The sequence below is a fragment of the Kogia breviceps genome, chromosome 17 (genome assembly GCF_026419965.1).
Source record: "Kogia breviceps isolate mKogBre1 chromosome 17, mKogBre1 haplotype 1, whole genome shotgun sequence".
NCBI classification, from domain to species: domain Eukaryota; kingdom Metazoa; phylum Chordata; class Mammalia; order Artiodactyla; family Physeteridae; genus Kogia; species Kogia breviceps.
In genome coordinates this window covers 21,493,654-21,499,653 of record NC_081326.1, presented here as the reverse complement: position 1 = coordinate 21,499,653, position 6,000 = coordinate 21,493,654, and positions in this window count along the sequence as shown.

The window sequence follows — 6,000 nt, the reverse complement described above, 5'->3', positions numbered from 1 at the left end:
TTCTCTTCTAAGTCTTCTATGTTACTTTTAGTTACTTTTATCCTAGTGGTTACAATATTATATTAAAATTATCTTTTAGATACTTATATCTCCTACTGGACTATAAAGTTTTCAAGGGTAAAGGGTGTATCTCATTCAGTTCTGTAACCACAGGTACATAGTAGGTGTTCAATAAATGTTTGATCATTTGAGTCATTGTAAAATGATGAGGAATTTAGACCTCAGTCTACAGGCTTTATTGACTACTATTGGGTCCCAGGATAAATTCACAAAATAAGCTAGATGAAAAATTTTTTAATTCTCTTCTGGAATAATATTTTCTTTGTTAAATTGTTTTTAATGATATATTATCTTACTTGAGTTATAATTTAACTCTAAACAAATATTTTTTTGAATTCTTCAGTACATGATCAAGAACCATTAGTCATCAAGTTTGCTAAGTTATGGTGTCTATGATTGTTTCTCATTGATACTATTCTAAAAAGCATAATTTGTAATTTGGAGATTACATTATAGAGACATATCTGTATTTGTATGGGGCTTAAGGTGATGTTGAAAATGTCAAAGCAAAGAATGTATAATTTAGCTGACGAATTCATTGGCTTTACTTTTATCACTGCCTATGATGAGACAAAAAAGGTAAAGTACTTCTTTTATGGAAAGACTCATGCAAGGGAAACATAAAGCCTTTGGAACCAATGAGGCCTTTATACTGGTCAGTCGAAAACACAGATACAAAATGTGTTTTGAAGATGCATCAATTTAGAGTCTGGAATTTTACCAAGACTAAAGTTTCCTCCAATCCACAGTCTTCTTGATCCATCCTACAAAATTGCTTTTTATAATGACGAGCAAAAGAAGCCTTACATAGTGGATGACTTTGGTGAATCCATTTGTCTTGGAAATGGTGGAGTTTATTTGTAATTTGGAGCAGAATGAGGACAGAATTAGTCTCTTTAAATGATGTCATATACTTCAGAAATGCTGACATTATTCTAATAATCTGAAATGGCTAATGAAGGTGAAGACATTTTCTTTCAACACGCAGTTGGGTGAAACTATAGGTGTCTTAGTGACGTCATTTTTGGATTTTCACATATTTATGTGCTGATATCATTTTGTGGGTTTTTTTTTGGAAATTGCAAAGTTGACTTTAAAATGGTTAAAATTACTTTGCTAAGAAAAAATTCAATTGAGAATGAATAGAAAAAGAGAATGTCATCTACTCTGCCTATAGAGGGAGTGTTTGTAATGTTTGACAGTGCGTCTGGTTTTATTGATTTGTTGAAGAATGATGTCTGCTCTTCAGGCTCCATTAGTCATTCTCCATTAGCATACATGGCATCAGTGATTCTGAGAAGAATCCCAAAGAAGTCTACGTGCCATGAAAGTCCTCCACTTTTAGGGGAGCCAGAATCTCGAATTAACATATCTTCAATTAGTTTGTTAGGAAATAGTAGCAGAATAGAAATATGCCTTTAAAAATAACCATGTAATATGGTTACTTATATATATATGAGTAAACTCATATATATAATAAAATATTATGTATACACAATAAATAAATATGCTTTTAATGTTTATTCTTTAAAATACATATGTAAATAATAAATAATATATAACATACATTTATCTGCATGCTATAAATATATGCATGTCTTTAAATATGTATATAACACATATGCCTTTAAAAATATATATCTTTACATATATATATAAACTAATATATATGTCATATAAATATACATTGTCTTCTAAGAAGAGCAATTTAATTGTGACCAGCAACATATGAGAATGCTTTGCTTCCTAAACCCTTGTAAAATTGGGTATTAATATCACTGGAAAATATTTTCCACTTTGATAAGTGAGAAAAGTATATTATTATTATCATTTCAATTTTAATTCTTTGATTATTATTGTGATTAAATTTCTTTTTAGTATCTTTGTTTTTTCTTTTGAGGTTGATTGTCCATATACATTACCTATTTTATTTTATTTATTTTTTTGTGTGTGTGTTTTATTTATTTTTTATTTTTTTTAAATTTAAATTTTAATTTATTTATTTTTTTAACATCTTTATTTGAGTATAACTGTTTTACAATAGTGTGTTAGTTTCTCCTTACAACAAAGTGAATCAGTTATACATATACATATGTTCCCATATCTCTTCCCTCTTGCATCACCCTCCCTCCCACCCTCCCTATCCCACCCCTCTAGGTGGTCACAAAGCACAGAGGTGAACTCCCTGTGCTATGCGGCAGCTTCCCACTTGCTATCTAATTTACATTTGGTAGTGTGTATATGTCCCTGCCACTCTCTCACATCATCACAGCTTACCCTTCCCCCTCCCCATATCCTCAAGTCCATGCTCTAGTAGGTCTGTGTTTTATTCCCGTCCTACCACTAATCTCTTCATGACTTTTTTTTTCTTAGATTCCATATATATATATGTTAGCATATGGTATTTGCTTTTCTCCTTCTGACTTACTTCACTCTGTATGACAGACTTCAGGTCTATCCACCTCATTACAAATAACTCATTTTCATTTCTTTTTTATGGCTGAGTAACATTACCTATTTTAATATGGGAATGTTTATCTTTTGCTTAATGTGTCTGTACTCTTTATGTATTATGGATATTTAGCCTTTCTCAATCACATATATTGTGAATTTGCTTTTCATTAGTCTCTTGTCTTTCAACTTTGCTTTAAGATGATTTTTTGAATGCTTCCTCTCCTTTAAAATGTGTAGGACATTCAATTCAATAAGCCAGTGGAAAAGTCCTAGTTCCATTTTGAAATGGATTGACCCTTAGGGAAGAGCTCTTAGAGAATTTGGTTCTTGAATGCATATTAGTGTTTCCAGCTGCTTATCTCCCCAACTCCCTAATTTATAACGAGTCATTCTTTCCGGTACCTATGGGAAGTAGTCTGGGGGGTTCCAGTGTCCATTTATAAATAGTGAAATAAAAGCACAGAGCCCCAGCTCTTTAGAAGTATAGCTTCTCCTTTGTGTGGACTGCTTTTGCTGAAACTCTCACCATTAGAACTTAGTTGAGCGAACTGTATTCACTGGATTTAGCAAGCAATAAATGACAGATTCCATCCAGTTGTCTAGAGAGCATCTTGATATTTTTCAATTATACCAAGTTATCAAATACTCTGTATTACATTGGTGAATGACTCATTTCAAGATAATCCATACATGGAAAAATATAACTTGTAGTCTAGTTCTTGTTTGTGGGTATTACTCATGTTCACAGCATGGCGCAGAAACTAAAGGAATAGGAAAGGGAGATTTTCCAGGCTAGTAAAATAAAGGGAAGACTGTAATTCAACTTACAAGTTTGCTTAAGGAAAGAGAGTAGGGACTTTTCAGTGGGGTGTAAATTCTTCCTGGTGAGTGGGTCATCAAAGATTTGATGATGTAAATATCCTCCGCAAGACAGCTTCTCCATTGTAGGAAAAAAATGGAAGGATTGCATACAAAATTTGCATCCTTTCACTTTTCTTTAAGAAAGTAACATTCTCTTTGGCGTTTCTCTTTTAAAGAAAGCTGCTGCTGCCGCCAGTATTTAAGAGAAGAGCTTAGGTCAGTGTCACAATAAACATCCTTTAAAAAGTGGCAGCAGGGCTTCCCTGGTGGCGCAGTGGTTGAGAGTCCGCCTGCCGATGCAGGGGACGCGGGTTCGTGCCCCGGTCCGGGAGGATCCCACGTGCCGCGCAGCGGCTGGGCCCGTGAGCCATGGCCGCTGAGCCTGCGCGTCCGGAGCCTGTGCTCCGCAACGGGAGAGGCCACAACAGTGAGAGGCCCGCGTACCGCAAAAAAAAAAAAAAAAAAATAAAAAATAAAAAGTGGCAGCAAAGGGGTACTGGGCAAGAGCTGGCAAGGAAAGGGGCAGTTACAGTTGGAAAATGAATAGGTATTTTGTGTCAGATCCCTATCTGATGTAAGAGTTGTTGGGATCTTTTATATTTTCCCCGGATTGTGGGTCCTGACAGAGGAATAGGGGCTCTTCCTGTTCCCCAGCAGAAGTGACAGTTTGGTGTTGATTTCTACTTAGAAGATCATCTTAGGTCATCCTACTCAGGCTGCTGGAATAATGAAAAGGCAAATTTCTTGGTTCTTTTTGCCTTTTTCTTTTCTTCAGGGCATAAGCATGAGTATTATTCTCCCCTCTAATTACAGGGCATTAAATTAGAACTAGCAGTTTACACATTACAAATGAATCTTATGTAGCACATTTATCACCTAGTTAATATCTCAAGCCAAAGTTGTATTATACTACATCACATTCCAGAGATTTTGTAAATTGAGATTTGGTAAGATTGCTATTGTAAAATCTACCATATAAATCAAATGGGAGGACCCAAGATAAAACTTACTAAAATTATTTTTTAATAAAGAAACTAGGTTTGAATAAGTATAACTGTAATAAGATGACAGCTAGGATATGGACACTAGCTGATTTATAAAATCTTTTGGCTTATTAATAGATTCTCAGGGAAGGAAGTGTAGCTTTAATATGTTTAAAATGATAGGCTATTCGAATAAAATAAAGGATGGGGTTTCACTGCACCTTCAGAAGGATTTTAAGATGACCAATCAAAATTGATGCTGTGTTGCTAATGTATATGCTAAAGAAATACTGGAATGGGGACTGGGGATAGGTGGGGGGAAGAGAGGAAAGTACTCATTTTGGGTTAGTGGAATAAGGCTAAACTGTAAGAAGTAACATTTTTATTTTTATTTTATTTTATTTTTATTTTTTTTTTTTCGGTATGCGGGCCTCACACTGTTGTGGCCTCTCCCGTTGCAGAGCGCAGGCTCCGGACACGCAGGCTCAGCGGCCATGGCTCACGGGCCCAGCCGCTCCGCGGCATGTGGGATCTTCCCGGACCGGGGCACGAACCCGTGTCCCCTGCATCGGCAGGCGGATTCTCAACCACTGCGCCACCAGGGAAGCCCAAAAGTAAAATTTTTAGAAACTGACTTGTTAAATGTTCATTTGCCAGAAAAGGAACTGTATAAATTTTGATTTCCTCAGGGAAAAAAGAACATCTAGTTTAAAAGAATAGTAATAACACTGATAATAACAATAAAGCAACTAAGCGTATAATACAGGTTATGGATTATAGAGACGTATTTTTTAAATGTTAAAAACATCAAGTTATATTAGCAATGTCACCTAGTAGGACTCTTTAGAGAAACTATTTTAATAAACAGATACAAATCAATTACATTTATCAGGTAATTTTTGTGTAAGTGGTGCTTTTAGAAACTGAAGTTATATTGTCTTATACTTTCCTTTATACTATGTATCTGTACAAACTAGTAAATGCTTAATAAATGCATGATTTTTGAGAGTAGTTAAAATATTTCCTCATAGTATTTAATTAGGATTCTTTTCAGTCATCAAGTTTACAGTGAGTACTTTCTGTGTATCTGGTTTTGTGCTAGGTACTTCGTAGATATATGAAAAATATAATGCTGTTTCAAGTGAGTCAGGATTTTCTTTTATAGCTTTATTGAGGTATAGGTGACATGAATTAGACTGAACTTTTTAAAAGTGTTCATTTTGATAAATTTTTACATAGATGTATACCTGCGAAATCATCATCACAATCCAGATAATGAACAATGTCCATCACCTTCAAAAGTTTCCTTGTCTCCTTTTGTCATCCTTCTTCTGTCCCTCTTCCTCCTGTCCTCAGTCAGTCACTGATTTGGGTTGTCCTCCCTATAGACTAGTTGGCATTTTTAAGAATTGTACACAAATGGGATAACATAGTCTGCACTACTTTTTGTATCGCTTCTTTTACTCAGCACGACTATTTTGATATCCGTTCAAGTTGTTATGTATCAGTAGTAATTTCCTTCTATAGCTGAGTAGTATTCCATTGTATGGATATACCACAGTGTTTTATCCATTTAGCCATTGATGGACATGAATTGTTTCTAGTTTTACTAGTATGACTAAAGCTATAATGAATATTTTTG